The sequence below is a fragment of the Chinchilla lanigera genome, unplaced genomic scaffold (genome assembly GCF_000276665.1).
Source record: "Chinchilla lanigera isolate Chin_1 unplaced genomic scaffold, ChiLan1.0 scaffold00108, whole genome shotgun sequence".
Taxonomy (NCBI): domain Eukaryota; kingdom Metazoa; phylum Chordata; class Mammalia; order Rodentia; family Chinchillidae; genus Chinchilla; species Chinchilla lanigera.
In genome coordinates, this window is record NW_004955509.1 from 3,518,230 (window position 1) to 3,538,558 (window position 20,329).

Below are 20,329 nucleotides of genomic sequence, written 5' to 3' on the forward strand. Positions count from 1 at the left end.
AATAAAAATAAAAAAGGAGATTGCAGACCTGATCAGCCTGCAATAACTGAGAGATATTAATCAGATACTGAATTATGAATTTCTTTTCAGAGAGGATGGGAGAGATACTCTCCAGAATGTTGTGCTACGTTCTCAGTGGTTTGTTTTTATATCACTGAAGATATGATAGGTCCACAATCTCTAGCACAAGATTTCAAACAGTCTGAATATTTTTTCATTAGGCCAATTCATTTGACCCACCCTGACCTTTTTTAAAAGTCTCCTCACTTGTCCCCCCTATGCAATCTTATTTGGAACCTCCTAGTTTTTTCTGTGCAATCTTATTTGGAAACCTCCTAGTTTTTTCTCTCAGGCTCACAGGACAAGTGCTCCTGCTTTGCGCCCCAATAATATTTCAATCATCTACTGTCCTCTCCTCAGAGCATAGTTACCAATAAAACAAAAATTGGTAAGATATAAGACAAAATATGTTATTATGGAACCCTAATAATGTATCCCAGAATGGAAGGGTATGTAGAGAAAAAATTACTTCTGTCTCTGAGACTGGCACTAATTAGTTTCAACATTTAATGAGTTAATAAACCAGGGCATAAAATATCTCATCCAGACATATTTCTACAACCTGTACCAGATTGCTGGGCACTGATGGAAAGAATGACTGTAATAGTTGCAATTTATTACAGAAGAAGATTTCCATGGAGAATATTTAAGTAACTCTGGTAGTCCGTGGTCTTATTATTGAAAAATGGCTTTATTTTTCATATTTTAATTATTATTTTTACTGATACATGTTTGAAATACATAATGATCATATTTCTTGTGGGAGTTGGTACCTGTATATAACATATTTTAATTCTTTTTTCATCTGCTATCCTGCCTTACTTCCCCACTCACTCTATCCATTGATCCTTTCCCTTTCACAAAAGACCTATCTCCTATCTATGCTTTATTTTGCTCTTTTTTATATTTTGGGTTTTACATATATGAGAAATCATGTGATATTTAGAATTTAAGCTTTGGTGTTTTATTTTAATATTAGAGCCTCAAGGCTCTCCATTTTTTTAGGAAAAAAGCTAAAATTATTCATAGTTGCCTTTGAACTAAAGAAGGCATAAAACAATTATACACTGATTATAGCTTTATATGTGGACTGTACAACATTTGATATTTAAATTTTAAAGCCAGATATATTGCTCAGCAGCACAAGTGCCTGCCTGGCAAGCACAAGGTCATGAGTTTGATTCCCAGTACCAAATAAAATAAAATTTAAATTTTAGAAGAGTAATTAGTTTTAAAATCAAACATTGGATCAATTAAGGCCTGATGGTCTCATTTTGCAGATATCAAAATGAAGAGAATTTACTATCAGGCTTTTGAAATTGTGAGTTTTTATAGTGTTAAGTGTCATTTTATTTTAAAACAAAGACAAGCTAATTCACTAGGGTTTTTATAGTAGGATGCTAGCTAATAAGGACTAATAAGGCCATGTAACACTAAAAGTATAAGAGGTAAAGCTTAAAAAGACCTTTCATAGAATTAAATATTGAATTTTTTCTGTGAACTACAAATGACATAGGTAGCCCAGTTCATCCTAGACAACAGTCTGTTAAATTCAGTGTCATATGAGATAGTAAATCCATAAGGCATAGTGGTATATGAAATCAATCCTTTTAATGTTTTGCTAAATTCTAATGTGCCATTGCAAGGTTCACTGCATTTTGAAATTTGCTTTGCTGTGCTATGAAAAACAAATAGAAATAAACCTGACAAATCTCCCTAATGTATTCAGTGATCCTGTATAATTCAGAACCTTTCTTTCTTTTTATGATATAATTATTTGATGCTACATTTTTCTAAGCAATATAGCAGGTATCAAATTAATACCATGATTCTATTCATTAATAAGATTACCTGTCTTGAATAAGTAACTCCATAGTCTTTATTTTTCACCTTAATCAAACTCATCATTTCTCCCTCAGTGGGAAACAATGGCCTTTGCAAATAATGCCAATTTGCAAATGCCTTGATTATATCTTTACATGCATTGTTTGTTTATCATTTATGTCACAGTTCCACCATCGCCATTATCTCATTTCTGTCATGGCTTACTGTCTCAACTCTAGTCACACTTCAATGTATCATATGGGTGACACAAAGCTGAAGTGGCTTAGTTTAATAGACCATGAAATTTTGATGACAGTTAAGTTAATTTTGCATGAAGATCAAGGAGCCAAAGCTGCAAAAGTCATTCACAGAAAATGATTTTGGAAGTGGAAGGTTACTTTCTAGTTTAACTGGGCCCAGCTCTCTTCTTGAGATGATTTTAAATTGTATTATTCACAACACACCACCTGTTTGTAACAGTTTTCCTTTCCAAAATCTGTACACTTAAAAATGACATCCTCTGTATGATTTATTTTTAAAAAAATATATAATATCCCTCTTTAAAATAAGGTTTGAATCTAACTCCATAATTAAGCAGGTGAATATCTGGGATTCTTCTCTTCACAATTATCAAATTTTCTTTTTCAAACACCCACAAGCTCATGAATTTCTGAAAGACTGTGCAAGTAAGTCTAACAGAACCAGTTAGTAATTCCAGACTGGTTGCTTTCAAGATATAATCAAATTACAGTGATTCATTCATTTGCTCATTTACAAAAATTCAGGAAATAATGTGATGAGCAAAAGAAACAGTCTGTGCCTTGGGGAGGCAACAACCTAATGAGGAAGGATTTTTTCATCAATCACATGAATAAAGAAAATATAGTAGGTTCATAACATAACAAATTACCTTAAAACCTAGTAGCTAAAAACAAAAAGAAGTATTTAGTGTTTTACAGTGCCTAGAGGTCAGGAATGGCTGAACTAGATGGTTCTGACTCAGGGGCTCTCAAGAGGCATGGATCAAAATATCAACAAGCAATGTCATTTATTAATTTGAACTAATATTCTGCTCTACTTGATTCCTTTCATTTTAGAAACTCTCCTGGATTACACAATACATTCATCGCTGTACTAATTAAGAAGTCATATCCAATACACACTGTTCCTAATATGAAAAAATGTCTGGTGTTTCAATTCTGTAGCTCCTAATCTCTCTCAACCCCTAATACTTACAGGGTGGCTTTCCTTCTTTTCTGTTTGCAAGTAATCTGATCTTTGTATAATTTCTTTTTTAAACTTTAATAAAATTTTATTTACTGTACTTTATCAAAAGAAGTTCTAATATGTAATCAATATAAAAATTATTGATGAGGTAGCTTAATTTTCATTTTTATCAGCACATATTACTTTACAATGTATTATGTTTCAATGTGACATTTTATACATTCATATAACATATTTTGAAGGAGTAAGAGTATGAACAAGTCAAGACCTATTATAATAGTCCACTTGGGACTAGATGATATTGAAGACTAGAATATAACTCATGAAGATAGGGACATGTGATAAATTCAAGAAATCTAACAAGTAAAACATGCAAGTTAATGATCAGGCGTAGAAGCTGAGGAGACAAGGGTTTTGAAGAATATGATTTCTATATTTCTAGCTTATCCAGTGTGCACATAAATTCATAAATACCAAATGATGAGTCTAGTAAGTGCAAGGGATAAGGCAGTAGCTGGGAGCAGCTGAATACTCAAGCAAGATGTTTTGCTTTATTACATATGATACCACTGAATTAAAAGATCTAGAGCAGACTTTAAAAGTCAGGGTAATGTATTCAACTGACAAAAAGAAAAAAATTCAAGAAAGTCATAATAGTGTATAGTTTCTGAAAAGCTATGATCCTGGGTGAAATCCTAATAACAAAGGGAAGGCTGACCCTTAAATAAAAAGAACATCTCCCTGAATCCAGGAGGAAAGAAAAGTACATATAAGCATATAAGCAGAACCTAAGGCTGTACTTTGAACTGCAAAGATAAAAAGTTACAATCAGATGATTTTTTTCTCTAAAGAAAAGAGCAAGGTATGGGTTAAAAACAGGGTGGGAGTGACATGTGCCAGGCAGAAGTTTGTAGAAAATGGCAAACCATGGTTTTTGTGGTGCATGCAGGGCAGGTGTGACGTGATTACAGAAAGTAAGTGGAACTGTGGGGGTTGCTTTTATGAAAAGCAATTATTTATATAGAAACAAGTAGAAAAACCAATTTCTTCCAAAAATGGATTTTTCCACACCAGGTAGGTACAACCAAAGAAACAGGACAAGAGATTTTTGTATGGCAATGGAAGACATTTCATTTCATTAATTTCTGTTCTTATCTTTATAATGTCCTCCCTTACTTGATCTGTTCTTCTTTTTCTAGAAGTTTAAGGTTCATCACTGGGTTCTTTATTGTAGTTCATTGTTTTCATTATGTGAGAATTCAGGGCTGTAAAGTCCTCGCTTAGGACTGCTTTCATTGTGTTCCATCAATTTCAGTATGTTGCGTCTGCATTATCATTTTATTATAGATACTGTTTAATTTCTTCTTTAATTATATCTGTGACCCTTTGGTTGTTCAAAAAGGTTTTATTTAATTTACAGATGTTTATGGGGTTTTTTGCCATTGATTTACAATTTCATTGAGCTATGGTCAGATAATATGTATGGAAAATTTAAATTCCTTTGCATTTTCTTGAGCGTGTTCTATGGGTAGTATGTGGTCTATTTTGGAGAACGTCTCATGTGCAGCTGAGAAGAATACATATTCTGATGTTGTAGGGTGGAACACTCTGTAGACATCTACTAAGTCCATTTAGCCACAGTTTTGGTTCAATTCTGATATTTCTTTGTTTGTGTTTTGTTTTTTTTTGTTTTTTCTTGTCTGATTGATCTATGTGTAACAGTGGCATATTGAGGTCCCCCATGACAATTGTGTTTGTGCTTACTTGATTTTTCATGTCACTTAATATTTGTTTTATGAAGTTGGGTTCACCAGTATATGGTGTATATATATTTATGATTGCTATCTCTTTTTCTTGGAGTTCTCCATGAACAAGTATGTAGTAACCTTCTTTGTCTCTTTTATAAGTCTTGGCTTTAAGTTCACATTGTCTGCATGTAGAGTAAGTACCTTTGCCTTTTTCTGGGTTTCTTTCACATGGAGTATTGTTGTCCATCCTCTGACTTTAAGTCTATGAATGTCTTCTTTGAGTTGAGTGTGTTTCTTCTATGCAGCATATTGTTGAATCTTGCTTCTTGATCCATGCTTCCAGTCTGTTTCTTTTGATTGATTAATTGACACATTTACATTGATGATTATAACTGATATGTATTGGCTTATCCTTGCCATATTATTTTCCTGTTGTTGATATCCTGTCTTTTCCCTCTGTTTAATTACTTGCCCTGCCTGGTGCCTTCTTTCTATTGGTGTTCTTGTAATTTTGCTCTTTATCTCTTTCCAGAATGCACTTCAGAGCATTTTGGAGAGCTGGTTTGGTGGTCATGAATCTTTTTAGTTGTTCTTTGTCATGGAAGTATTTTATTTCTCCATTACTCCTGAAAGATAGTTTTGCAGGGTATTTCAGATTGATTTGGAGGCTGTTTTCTTTTAGAGCTTGAAATACTTCACTCCAAGCTCCCCTTGACTTGGGGGTCTGTGTTGAGAAGTCTGCTGTGATTTTAATCATTTTTCCTTTATAGGTGATTTGTCTCTTTTCTTTAATCTCTTTTAATATTCTCTTTTTCTGTTGAAATTGTTGAATTTTGATTATTGCATGCCTCAAGGTAGATTTATTTTGATCATGGCTACCTAGAGTTCTATATTTCTTCTTATTTGTATTTCAAATACTTTTTCCATGTTTGGGACAATTTTGGCCGTGACTTTTGTAAAGAGGGTTTTTTTATCGTGTTTTCACTATCTCCAGTTTTCTCATTGACTCCAGTCAATCTTATGTTGCTCATCTTTGCTTCATCTTGCAGCTGTTGGGTTGATTTTTCATGTTCCCTTGCTATTTTTAAGATATCTTTCCTTTTGTGATCACTAACCACAATCCTGTCTTCTAAATCTGATGGCCTATCTTCACCTTCATTCAATCTGTTTTGTAATCTTTCAATGGAATTTTTGACCTCCTGGATATCTGTTTGGATCTATTTCATGACTTGCAATTGTTTCCTATGTTGGGCATTCAGGATTTCTATCACTTTCCTAAATTCCACTATTTTTTTAATCTATGTCTACTTTAGATTCGTTGTGCATGTCCTTCATTTTGATCATCATTTCCTTTTTTACATGAGAAATTATTTTTTCTTTTTTTTTTTTTTTTTTTTTTTTTTTGGTACTGGGAATCAAATTCAGCACTTCCACTTGCCAGGCAGGTGCTTATGCCACTGAGCTTATCCCCGGCCTGAGAGATTATTTTTTTCTACACCACCTCCATTTGTTTTATATATGTATATACTTCTACTTCTATCATTCCAAAAATTCTAGTGTGTGGCTTCCAATTTGTTCTCATTGTGCTCTGAACTTGTCCTAGATGGGCTGGAGGTCTGGGGTTGCATTTTGCTTCTGTGTCTTCTCATTTTCTTTTTTCTGCTTTTTATTTCATTTTATTTTCTATGTTGGTGCTTTTAGACTTCTTATGGTAAATATCTTTATCACTAGTATAATGGCTCCTCTAGGAAATGTCCAGAAGGTCCTGAGCTTGATTCCCATACCAAAAAAAAAATTACATGTTAACTATAATTTGTGAAGTTCAGAAACTATGAGGGATGGGCTGGGGATGTAGCTCAGCAGCACAAGTGCCTGCCTAGCAAGTGTAAGGTCCTGAGTTGGATTGCCAGTACCAAGGGAAAAAAAAAAAAGAAAATATGAGATAGGGAAAATTATTCACATGCTTATCAGTCAAAGGCAGCCATCATTAATATTTTGGGCTTGGGATGTAGTTCAGTGGTAGAGTTCTTCTCTTTCATGCACAAAGTGCTGGGTTCAATCCCCAGCACCACAAAAACAAACAAAGAAAATATCTACACCTCGGAGATGTCTTCTAGGTGTAAGTGGTTCTTGGTCTTTATGTCTATCCCAAGAACCTACCTTCCCAAGTTAGTAAGGCTGTTGTTATCTACTTGGCTCTGCACTCTGTCCTTTGTACTCTACTATGGTGATGTTTATTACCCCAGGCAATCACATTGTTGTCATTGTTGGGAGAGAAACTGATTAGAACATGTATTACATCTTGCCTAAAGTAGTATAATTAGCAAATCAGTAACATCCATCACAGTCTAGCAACTGAACAACCATGGTAACTATTAATTTGGCACCTTTAACCATAGTTATAGTTCTATAGTTATATAATGAAATCCAACATATACCAGGAACTTGTACACAGTGAGTTTCCCCTTGGTAGATTTTTTTTTTTTACCTGCTGGCTCAGAAGAGCCCCTTGCGAAGCTGTCCTGTCACCGCTGGGCTACTCTCAACTATGCCCTGGGTGCTATTGGGCTGTATTGGGCTGGGGTGTTTCCCACCAGTGCCCTGAGAGCTGCTGGGCCTGTGGCAGCTCCCACCCATGCTACAGATGCTGCTGGGTTAGGCTAGGCTGCACTGGGTTTGGATAATGAACATCTTGAGACCTTTCTATATGCCATACACTCTTAGATGTTTGGCATATACAATCAGACACAAGAACAATATTATCCACTAACTTCATGTTATACATAGAACACCAGAAAAACATGCACAAAGGATAAGCTATACATATCAGTTTGTCCCCACAGGGAACTGGTAGAAATCTTTACCTAATATATTTATGTATAAAAGGTATGTATAAAGTGGATCCTCCATATCCATGGGTTCTCCATACATGGATTCAACCAACTGCACATAAAAAATATTCATCTGTACTAAACACACATAGACTCTTTTTGCTTATCATTATTCCCTAAGCAATACACTCTAATAACTATTTATATAGCATTTACATTGTATTAGCTATTATACACAATCTAGAGATGATTTAAAGTATCCAGCAGGATGCATATAGGCTATATGAAAATACTGTACCATTTTATATAAGGGATTTGAGCATCTGCAGATATTGGCATCTACAGGGTGTCCTGGGTCCAAACCATCACAGATACTGAGGTACAACTATGTGTGTGTATGTAGTATTTTTTATATTTTGCTTATCTGTTCCAAGAGTTCTTGGTTTATGCAGGTCTGCCCACCTATAGCATTTTCTTTTATCAGATCATTTAATCTGATTATTTCCTATGTTTGATTGCTCAAAGTTCATTTTTATTTGAATGAAGCTTTGTCGATTTAAGCATAATCAAATGGCTGCTGTTATCGGCCTGAGTGCTAACCGCTTTCTCTGTTTGCAAAACTGCACTGATTTCTTTATCTCTGCGCTGCTTCACATGTGCATACATGACATGTGTCTTCTGAGATTTCTGAATTTCTCCGTTTTTTTAAAATTTACTCATTAATTAAAAATTCATGAATGTCTCCATTGGAAAGATACTTGGACTATATGTACATCATGTAACAGCAATAGATCACAATTTCCCGTGTAATCTTTCAGGGACTTGAACAATAACTTCATATGGATGATCACTCTGTCCACCTCCTATTAACACCTGCGCTGTCAATATCAGTTAAATTCAAAATACCTTAGTCCTCCCTAAGCCCTCTCACCACTCCTATGTTCATTGCAGTTCTCAGCTTCATTGTATCAAAAGCTGGAATCTTTATCATAGTTTATAGAATATTACTTCTTCATACCAACCATGGATAAAAGCCAAATGCAAAGTAAATAACTAATATAACTCTGGTATTTTTAAAAAGTTGTTGTCATATATCAGAAAATGTTATTTGTCTTTTGGTTCCTTGGGAAGCCCTAAGCCATCAGATTAAGAGAGATATAGGAAATGGAACAAAGACCACGTTATTGTTTCATATTTAGGATCCAAAGCCTGTGTGTTACTATCTGGACCCGTAAGGATTTTAAGAATATTCATCTGTTCATGATTTTGACAATTTGTGTCCTTGAAGGTGTTTAAAAATGAAACTACTATACACCTGAACTTATAGAACTTGCATATAGAGAAGAGCTCTTCCTCCCAGTCTATTACGTGAACAACTTGAAAAGAAATGGCTGAAACAAGAAAATTGTCAGTTGTTAGAAATTTATGAAAAGGGAAAGTGACAATTTTGAAAATAAAAATGTGCATTTCCTATGTATGTAAGAATGTAGGAATGAGAGGAAATGACACCTCTAAATACAGGGACGTTTTACAAACAAATGCTAAAAACTGCATGAAATTCAAAATTGTCTTCCTTTAATCTTTTATTCTCTTTAAGACCAATAATCCTTTATTAAAAATCTAAGGCCAATTAATTAATTAGAACAGATGCTATTATGACCAAGATCATAGAATTATTTTCCTGAGGCTTAATTTCATTTTAATAACTATGTACTATTTTAAGATGATTCAGCCATCTTAAAACTGCATATCCTTGATCATAAAAACATATTGGATAGCACTGTTTGAATGATCTAAATCCAAATCACCTCTACTTGGCTGAAGAAATGTTACAAAGTCTACTCTTCTCAATCAAGTATAATTTATAAGAGAAAATGAAAACAAATTAAAGAATGGGACACCCATATATGAGGTGATCATTCGACATAAGCAGTTAAAAATGGCAATAAGTAAAAGTACATACCCAACATGAAAAGTCTTATTATGCTAAAGCAGAGAAACAACAACAAAAAATTGAACATAAAGTATTATTTCAGCTACTTTAAAACTATGCATTCAGATAAAAATTGGAAAAACATCTGCAAATATAAAAATATAAATTATAGTGTTGGGGGACTTATGAGTGATTATTCTATATTTTCTACAATTTTAAAACACCATTGCTTGTATTAAAAAAAAAGTAATGGCGTGCTAAACTTCATGGAGCTTTAGGGGCAATATCTTTTTGTTTTGTTTTGTTTTGTTTTTGTTTTTTTTCTCCAGTACCGGGAACCGAACTCACGACCTTGCGCTTGCCAGGCAGGCGCTTTGCCGCTGAGCTAAATCCCCAGCCCCTAGGGGCAATATCTTTATATACAACAGACCGTACTTTTTTATTTTCAAGAGAAGCAATGCAATCATTCTGCCTTCTATACTTTGTTTTAATTAAAAAAAGAAGAAGAATCTTATGACAGTATAAAACTCAGAAAGTGTCAGCTCACCATTTGTGGAAAATGCTCAGACTAGCAGCCAATGATGAATTAGGCTAATTCAGAGACTAATAACACTATTGAATGAACTCATTTTGGTTCCTACATGCAGTGTGTCACAGCAGCACATGTGCTTAGACGTAGTGGATGATTTCTACTTCTATTACCACAATGGTTGAAGTGTTGATGATGGTTTATAATCAGACACCTAGATTTTATTGGCTTTAGCTATCCAAAGTATCCAGGGAACACTAAAGCCTCACTAGTAGGAAACCCTTTACATTAATGCCTGAATGGGTGACACCAGTGAGGATGAGAACTGTAGGTTCTTATAGGAAGACAGGAAACAGAAAGATAAGTCCAAAATTACAATTTTCATAGTCCACATTAATGTGGCAGAATTAACAAATCTATAGACATTGTAAATCAATAGCACTGTTGTACTGTTCACCTTTAATATTTTATTTTGGAAAATCATTCAACATCATAGATGGGCATTCACAAAGATACTTTAGAATAATCCTTGTAACTAAATTTGTAGAACATTTCATAGCGTTCGAAATATATTTTTTAATTTATGCCACACAATTGTTGTATGAACACTTTGAGGAGATAACGCAGGCAGTACTATTAACATTCTACACACAAGAGTAAAAGAATTTAACTGACTTACATTCAGCTAGTGAATATTAGTGTCCAAAGTTAAATTCAAGAAATTGGACTCTAAACCACCTCCCACAAATAGTGCAAAATCTATTAAAATAAGGTAGCTTTCAGAAAAATGTCTATTTTAAACATAGTTTAACTTTCCTCTCAACTCTCTTCCTACCAAGACTTCCTTTGCTCTCAGTGTGACTCCTGCCTCTCCGAGGAAAGAAAATTCATTCATGCTGATATATTAGAAAAGTACTGACTATGCTCCAAAGTTTGCTTTTGCATTATGAATGCTAGGAAAGAGCATTCTTTTTTAGTACGTGTTTGCCATAAATATTGAATATCTACATTGTGGGGAGTCGGTACATAGAGCATTCTTGCAAACAATGAAATGAGCTACAGGGAGAATTTTTAGAACTGCCAGAAACAGAAGAAATAGGGTATCTTGAGGGCCTTCAAAACATGCCATTGTAGGATCATTTATTTTACTTACTCATAGGCTAATCCTGCACAGCATTCCTACCAGTTTGGGTGCCAGCTAGGGTAAAGTACAAAGAGGGCTTTCTACCATGTATAAGCCGTGTGATCTACAACAAATGAGATCAAATGACTCTGCAACTCCATTTCCTCATATGAAGAATGAAAGTCTGTATTTACAGCGTGGGAGTGAAGACAAAATGAGATAAAACTTTATTTCAGGAAAGAGATGATCATTATTCTTAATATTTTCAGATGTTTTTTTCTAGGGATTTTTATCTTCCAAAATCAAGTTACTTCCTCTACCAACGTTCTTCCAAGAAGCAGTCTCATAAATTTTACAATTTTCTCTTAGCATTACACAGAATGAGAAGCTCATCTAACAGAATGAATGCTATAAAAATCCATGTTTATAACTTTGAGAATCATCTAGAAGGTTGAGAACTGGTATGATTTTAAAGTGTTTAAAAGATGTTTTTTCTGGTGTGGGCAGTTCCTGACCACAAATATGACATCTAACACATCTAGAGTAACACGCACCACTGTAGATTTAGGTAGATCCATGTAGATATCATGTGTATATATCATACACATATCAAACTTTTAAAGCATAAATCAATCAACTTTAATAACCCAATCTCGTTTCCCCCAGTAATTATCATGTTTCCACAATCCTTAATGTACATATCTGGCAAGCTGTCTTAAAATGTTACCATTCTATTTGGATGCTACAAAGCATGGAGAGCCCCAGGTGGCTTATCCTGTCATCTAATTCCTTCCTTCTCATGGCTAGCATGAGTCTAATATCCTAGGGTAAACATTAAGTTTCTCTTCCAAATACATAACTATGTAAATATTCCTTGAGAATATTATCTTTTGTTATAGCTTATCCTTAAATCACATGCTTTTCTCAGCTCGTAACTAAAAGCAATGTTCTGTGAAGATAGAACATAGATAGAAATGTTTGAAAGTTGGAAGATTAAGGCAATTAGGTCTAGAATGTAAGACACTGCAAAGAGTGGGTATGTATGAGTAATATAGTAACAGGGCAACAAAAGAGAGGAGATCAGTAAGTCTCATTATTTGTAGAATTTCTTTCCTACATAACATCTACAATCTTCCTTTCAAACAATATTCCAACTCATTTCCTTCCCCCGTGTAACCTGTGTATCTCAGGGGAAACTGAGTCTACTGCCTGCCCCCCCTACAAGTTCCGAGGTAGGTCTCACTGGACTAAGAGTAATCTAGTCCTCCTCCTTGTAAATGATAGGTTCAGAAATGGACAAACAAGAGGTTGAAGCATGAGAATCGTAACTTCAAGCTCACCCTGGGCAATTTAGCAACTTGCCAAGACCTTGTCTCAAAAACAAAAGAATATAAAAAGTGGCTGGGGATCTAGCTCAGTGCAAAGGCACTAAATTCAATCCCCAGTATCAAGTTTAAAGAATAAGAATAAAGAATAATAAAATAGACCCACAATTCATTAAAGTCCAATGACATTTCCAGTGAGAGTCCTTTGACAAGGAGGGGTCCCTACGTAATCATTTTTCTTTTTGAGGGGAGAGCTTTGGAGGCACTCTTCCCTCCCTTCCTTTTGGATACTGTCATGCACAAATGTGAGGATTAACCTGAGGAAGAAGTCAACACTCACAAAGAAACTGGATGAAGTGTCCCCAAAGCTTACCTCCCCACTGGATGTCTCCCAGTGTAAACCGCTACATTTCTTCACTGCGTGGGCCCGGTAGAATCAGAATTTCTTTGACTTGTTGCCCATTCAGTACAAATGATATAAGCCAAAGATAAATGTTTTTTTATTTCGTTGGTGAAAAATGTTTGGCGTAGGTCCCACAGCCACTATGCTCAAAGATTTTTTTTTAATCATAGCATCTACACCATTTACTTGGTATATATAAGTAAAAGCTACATAAAGAAAAGATACCTTATTGCCCAAGGTATCACTGCACAAATGATAAAAACTAGGTTGAAATATTTCTGACTCTCACATGTTGACAGTTTCCTTGCCCTGAATTGCATCTTCTTTCATCATTAAGACCATCTACAGACAAGTAAAATCTTCTACAAAGATTTATTTTGCTATAATTTGAATAAATATTTATTCATCCTTCTAATAAAAATAATGCATTTTAGAAAACTAATTATTGAGTATATAAAGTGTTTTCATTCTAAGAATCCATGATATCAATTGGATCATAATTAATGCTTTCTAGAGTGATTCTTATAAAAGTGCCTCTCCAATCCCATTTGACAGCTGACATGTCCGATTTGGCAATTAGGCCTTCAAGATCTTTATAAAACAAAAAGGAATTAGAAAGCTGTTCCAAACAGAAATGTAAAAATGTATATACTATTCCTACTTAATGTGCAATATTTATATTCACTTAACTAACTATCATACCATAACAAAAAAGAATAGGATAGAGATCGCAGAAACAACTCCAGGCACATTCAGCTACCTTATCTTTGATAAAGGGGCCAAATCCTTTTCCTGGAGAAATGATAACCCTTTAACAAACGGTCCTGGGAAAACTGGCAATTTACATGCTGAAGACTGAATCTAGGACCATATCTCTCACCACGCACTCAACTAAAATCAAAATGGATCAGAGAACTAAATATTTTAACAGAAACAGTCTCCTGTAACTCTCAAAGACATTGGTATAGGCAAAGATTTTCTGAACAGATCTCCGAGTTACCCAAGAAATAGTACCAGAAATTTACAAATGACATTAAATCAAGTTTGAAAGCTTCTGCACAACAAAGAAAACCACCAACAGAGGAAAGAGACGAAATGGGGAAAAAATTCGTCAGCTACTCCTCAGACAAAAGACTAATATTTAGAATGTATGAAAGAATTTTAAAAATTACACACCTCCCCAATTTAGGGGTCCAACAAAAAAATGGGTATCTGAAGTGAATAAACATTTCTCATAAAAAGCACAGAATGCCAGGTGTGGTGGCCCACACGTATAAGCCCAGCACTTGAGAGGCTAAGTCAAGATCTCCATGAGTGTGAGGCCAGACTAGGCTCTGTAGTGTGTTCAGGGTCAACCTGAACTGCATAGCAAGATCCTATCTCAGAAGAAGGGAAGAAAGGAAGAAAGGAAGGAAAGAAGGAAGGAAGGAAGGAAGGAAGGAAGGAAGGAAGGAAGGAAGGAAGGAAGGAAGAAAGAAAGAAAGAAAGAAAGAAAGAAAGAAAGAAAGAAAGAAAGAAAGAAAGAAAGAAAGAGAAAACAAAAACAAAAATGAAAAAGAAGAAGAGAAAGAAAAAGGAAAAGGAAAAGAAAGGGAAAGAAAAAGTACAAAAGGCAACAAATATATAAAGAAATGTTCAAAATTGCTGGCCATTCAAGAAATGCAAAGTAAAACAACACTGAGATTCCACCTCATTCCAGAAAGAATGGCTATATTGAAGAAATTAAATAATAAAAAATGCTGGAGAGAGTTCAGGGGGAAATGGGTCCCTTTTTTATTGTTGGTGAAAGTCTAAACAAGTATAACCCCTATGGAAGTCAGTATGGAGATTTCTCAAAAACCTGAAAATAAAAATTCCACTTGACCCTGCTATTCCCTTACAAAGTATCCTCCCCAAAGAGTTAAAGACATAATACTACAGTAATATGTACATTCCCAAGTTCATGGTAGCACAATTCATAATAATTAAATCTTGGAAACAGTCTAAGCATCCATAGACAGTTGACTAGATTAAAAATGCAGTATTTATACGCAATGGAGTACTACTCTGCCTTAAAGAAGGATAAACTTGAGTCATTTTTAGGAAAAGGGATGCATGTTAAAAACATGTTAAGGGGGCTGGGGATTTAGCTCAGCAGCACAGCACCTGCCTGACAAGCGGGAGCACGTGAGTTCGATTCCCAGTACCAGAAAAAAGCAAAAAAACAAACAAACAAAAAAAACCATAATGTTAAGTGAAATAAATAAGACATACAATCTCAAATATTGCATGGTCTGTCTTATATGAGAATCCTAATATATAAATAAAGTGCAAAATATAGAATAGGCAGTAGGAAATAGTGAGATGAATTTTTGGCATGTAGGAAAGGAACCAAAAAAACAGAGTGGGGGAGGAAGGGAGAGAAGTGAGATTAATTTAAAAAGTAGGAAGCAGATTGTGAACAGCTGCATAAATGTACCAAGTTCTCACAAGGAATGTGATCATCATATGATACAAACGTATTATATATATATATAGATATATGCAGAAGAGGTGCATGGAGGAGGAGGGAAGAGGGGAGGGGCTAAAAAGAAAGGACTTGAAAAATTTCATGTACCTGTACCAACTCCCCATGATGACTGCAGTTATAGTGTACTAAAAACATGTACAAATAAAATTTTTAATTTTTTTAAGTGCAAGAAAAAACTTGATGGTCAATGCAGAATGCCCTAAGTAAATATCCTTGGATAAAGCCTCAACTGTTGGTGAGTATGGTGGCCCATGCCTGTAATCCCAGCATTTGGGAGGTTGAAGCAGGAGGATCATTGCATGTTCAAGGCCAGACTCAGCTACAAAGTGAGCTCAAGGCCAGCCTGAACTGCATAGTGAGAACCTCTCTCAAAAAAAAACAAAAATAAGCCTCAACTGTTCATGATGTTGGCTTAGGCAAAATATATAAGGAAGAAAAAATGTCTTTTATAATGTATCCTTTTATATAGAGAAATAAAAGTTTAACCTCAAGAAACATGGAACATTAATTTCTATAGTACTAGTGATTTCTTTGCCCCTAACTACCATCATCACAATGACTTTGATGAAATTATTGGTGTAAAGGAATCTAATTAATTTAAAATAAGAGGGACATGCTCTGGTTTCTCTTCAGATTGTATAAATCTTTTGCCTTTTAAAATAAGAGGGATCTGGAGTTGGATATTTTAAAGAGTTCTGTTGACTTACTTAGATTTTAAAAACTAAAGACATTTCAAAAGAAGATCTTAAAAGATGAAGCTACAAAATTACCCATCCTCTAAGTCCAATATAATAAAAGGTAAATGAAATAGGAATCAAGGAGGATCTTAAGAGACTATTAATCAAAAGCAAATAAAAAATGACTTTAAAAAGGGAAAGCTATCCTTATTCCTTTTGTTTCTTTCTCTTGTCTAATTGCTCAGGCTAGATTTCCAGAACTATATTGAATAGGAGTGGTGATAGTGGATATCCTTGCCTTGTTCCTGATTCTAGAGTTTTTGACCATTTACTATAATGGTGGCTGTTGGCTTGTCATAGCTGGCTTTTATCAGATTGAGTTAAAGACCATCTATTCCAATTTTCTGGGTTTTATCATGAATGGATGTTGAACTTTGTCAAATGATTTTTCTGTGTCTATTGAGATGATCATGTGATTTTTGTCTTTGGTTCTGTTAATATGGTGTATTAATTTATTGATTTGCATGTGTTGAACCATCTTTCTATCCCTGCAATGAATCCTACCTGGTCCTGGTGCATGATTTGCTGCATTCTGTTTGCCAGTATCTTATTGAGGATTTTTGCATCTATGCTCACTAGGGAGATTGGTCTGTAGGTCTCTTTTTTGGTTTGGTCCTTCTCTGGTTTTGGTATCAAGGTCATACTTACTTCCAGGTATGAATTTGGAAGTTTATATCTAGAAAATATAAAAAATTGAAAAAATCAGACCTCCCAAATTTAAAGGCCCAATTCAAAAATAGACATCCAAGATGAATGCACACTTCTCAGATGAAGAAATACAAATGGCAAATAAATAGATGAAAAAATGTTCAACATCCCTGGTCATCCAAGAGATGCAAAATTAAAGCAACACTGAGATTCCATCTCACCCCAGAAAAAGTGACTATTATCAAGAAAACAACCAATAACAAATGCCGGCTGTGGGGACAAAGGAACCCTTCTCCACTAGTGCAGGGAGTGTAGACTGGTACCACTGTGGAAATCAGTATGGAGATTCCTCAAAAAGCTAGGAGTGGAGGTCCCATTTGACCCATTTATTCCTCTTCTGGGTATCTTCCCAAAAGAACTAAAAACATCATACCACACTAACATATGTACACTAAGGTTTTTAGCAGCATAATTTGTAATGGCTAGATCCTGGAAACAACCCAAATGCCCATGAAATGAAGAATGGATAAAAAAGATGTAGCACTTTGATACAGTGGAGTACTATTCAGACATAAAGACAAACTTGAGAGTTTTATTGGTAAATGGATGCAACTTGAGACAATACTCTTAAGTGAAATACATTGGACTCACATGTGTAAATCTTGCATTGTCTCCCTAGTGTGAGAAATTGAAAAAGTAAGGACCAAAATGCAGAATAGATATTATGAAATGGGAAGAAATCATTTAAAAGGAAAGAGGAACTAGGATAGAGGAAGAGGAAAGGAAGGACGGGAAAAGGAAAAATACAATTTAAAAAAGAGTAAAATGGAAACAAAGCTTTGATAATAGGGAGGGAAGAGAGGTTGAATGAAGGACAGAGGACTGGGGAAAAAAGAATCAAAACATGTGCAGGTACAAATGCCCTATGATGAATCTGATCATTATGTATATGTAAAATGTATCAATAAACTTAATTTTATTTTTGGTACTGGGAATCGAACTCAGGACCTTGTGCTTGCCAAGCAGGCACTTGTGCCACTGAAGTATATCCCTGGCAATAAAATTAATTAATAATAAAAAATAAGAATGCTTAATGAGTTAAGATTATGGGGATTTGGGAAGAAAATGGCACCTGCCCTTTGAAAAGTGGGAAGTGAATGGAAAACAATTTGGATGGTTTGCTGAACATACAGTTCTTTTATTTCCATTAAAGGGCCTAACTTGGCACAAACCATTTGCATTAACAAAACCAAGTGTTTTAGGAGTCCTGAGAAAAATCAAATTATGTTCTTTAGACAGATAAGCTTTAAAAGGAAGTGTTTTGTAAAAGAATCCAGGGATTTTTAAAAAAATCCTTATTTCCATTTAAAATACAACTATAAAACTTAAACTTTAAAGACAAATGTTGGACACCTGCCAACTCTATGATACAGATGAATTCTCAAATATCTAACTGTGCAGGTATTTTTTGTTTTTAATGAAATTCAGTGGCACCAAAATGTGTTAAAACTTTAAAATACATACCATATGCCACTCTCCTGAAACTAAAGTCCTTTCTACTTGCCTGAATTCTGGCATGAAATTAACCAGTGGAGAAAGAAGTAAGAGAGGAGTTATAAATCACTGCTCTGTCAAGTTGAAAAGTAAGCATGTAAATAGTTCTAAGACCAAAAAGATTCCTCTCTAAGGCAGAAGTAAGAATGTTTACATATACCTTTATAAATAAAGTTCTGTCCAGCTGTGAGGGAAAAACATTCATATCCATAGGCGTAGTCAGGAAGCCAGCCCTGTGAATCTCCAATGTAATCTATTTCCACACAAAGGACATTCTCACAAGCTTCCTCCTGGGATAGTAAATAATTGCTAATCATCCCAGATGGTGTGAATCTAAATTTATCAGTGACAGATAATAAATCAGGGCATTCTGATGTGTGCTGTGCTATTACAGTTCCAATGATTTCACACCAATGGGACATTCAAACTGCTAAGTAGCATAATTAGTTACAGATAATTCCAAGGTATTAATCATTCTTTGACTAAATCCTTAGAACAAATATTGAAAATATTCTTTATCATATATATTATGAAATGCCTGAAAAGGATTAATTTGGTATGGCACTTGTAAGCATGCAGGCATTTAAAGTACACAGTACTTTTTAATACCCAGAGTTGATATTCTATCACATAATTTACATAATAAAGTTTAGCCCACTGTCACCACATTTCTCAGGTTTTGCTCAAACAAGACATTTAATTTTATATCAAGAGAATAAAATCAGAAGTTATTTCATTTTAATTATTTCTTGGAGTGTTGCGACTGTCTGTTTGTCAAGGGATGCAATATTGACTCCAGGAATAACTGTGAAGCAAGGGAATTTTGTTTTGGGAAATGGCGTTCATTCCAACATTTTAACTCACTTTCAGGAAACATATCCTGTAAAGCTCCCCAGGGTCCTTCAGCCTAATGCCCGATGTAGGCCAACGTTTTTTCAGAACGGTGCTCTGATCACTTATTTTCCACAGCCTCTCTTCTAAACGTACTGTTTCCATGTCCTGTTTTCTTAGAGGCAAAGTCTTCAGCAACTACTTTTAGTAACCATGCCAAACCCAAGTATTACCAATTGAGAACAATTTGTAAAAGTTTGTCTTTCCCAATTTTATTGTCACATTTTAAACTGCTATACTTGAAAATGAGGAAAGAGTTTCGGATATGCTATATGTCTTTGGGGTCCCCATAAACACAATATGTGAACAAATAGCTTATGTTGGGAGTTGGTGATGAGGTAATAGGCCAATTCAGGATATGGGAGCCGTGAAAATGAGTTACTGAAAGCATTCAAATGCACTGGATGCAGCAAATAATGTAGAACACCTATGTGTATTTCCTCTAGATGTTCTGTAAAGTGCGTACCGTACAAATTCTTAACTTGACTCCCTTATTATGTATCTGTTAATATAAATTATGGTAGTTCTATAATTCAAAACATTTTAACTTCTATAAAACTAAATCATTTATTATTTTCCTTTAAACTTTAGCATCTTAGATAACTCTTGCCAGTTCATCTCCCCATAAACCAGTAGGTAGTTATCTTAGTAATTTGGCTCCTTAAAATAGTGTTCAAGTTTTCAATCTGCTCGAATTCATTATAAGATGGCATTAGCTAAGGATTTAGCTTTATATTATTCCCAAATCATAGGAAATTAATTTTTAAGAGTCGACATTATTTTTAAATAATTACATTAATTTTTAAAAGTCAACACCGCAATCCAAATTACTGTCAATAGGGTATAGATTAAATCAAATAAAATATATCTATTTGATAGAATATTGTGAAGCTTTTCAAAAGAGGTAAGTTGCTCTTTACATAATAATACCAACAATGTATCTGACAACCTGTTGTATATATAAGAACCCTGTTTAAACTAAAGTTT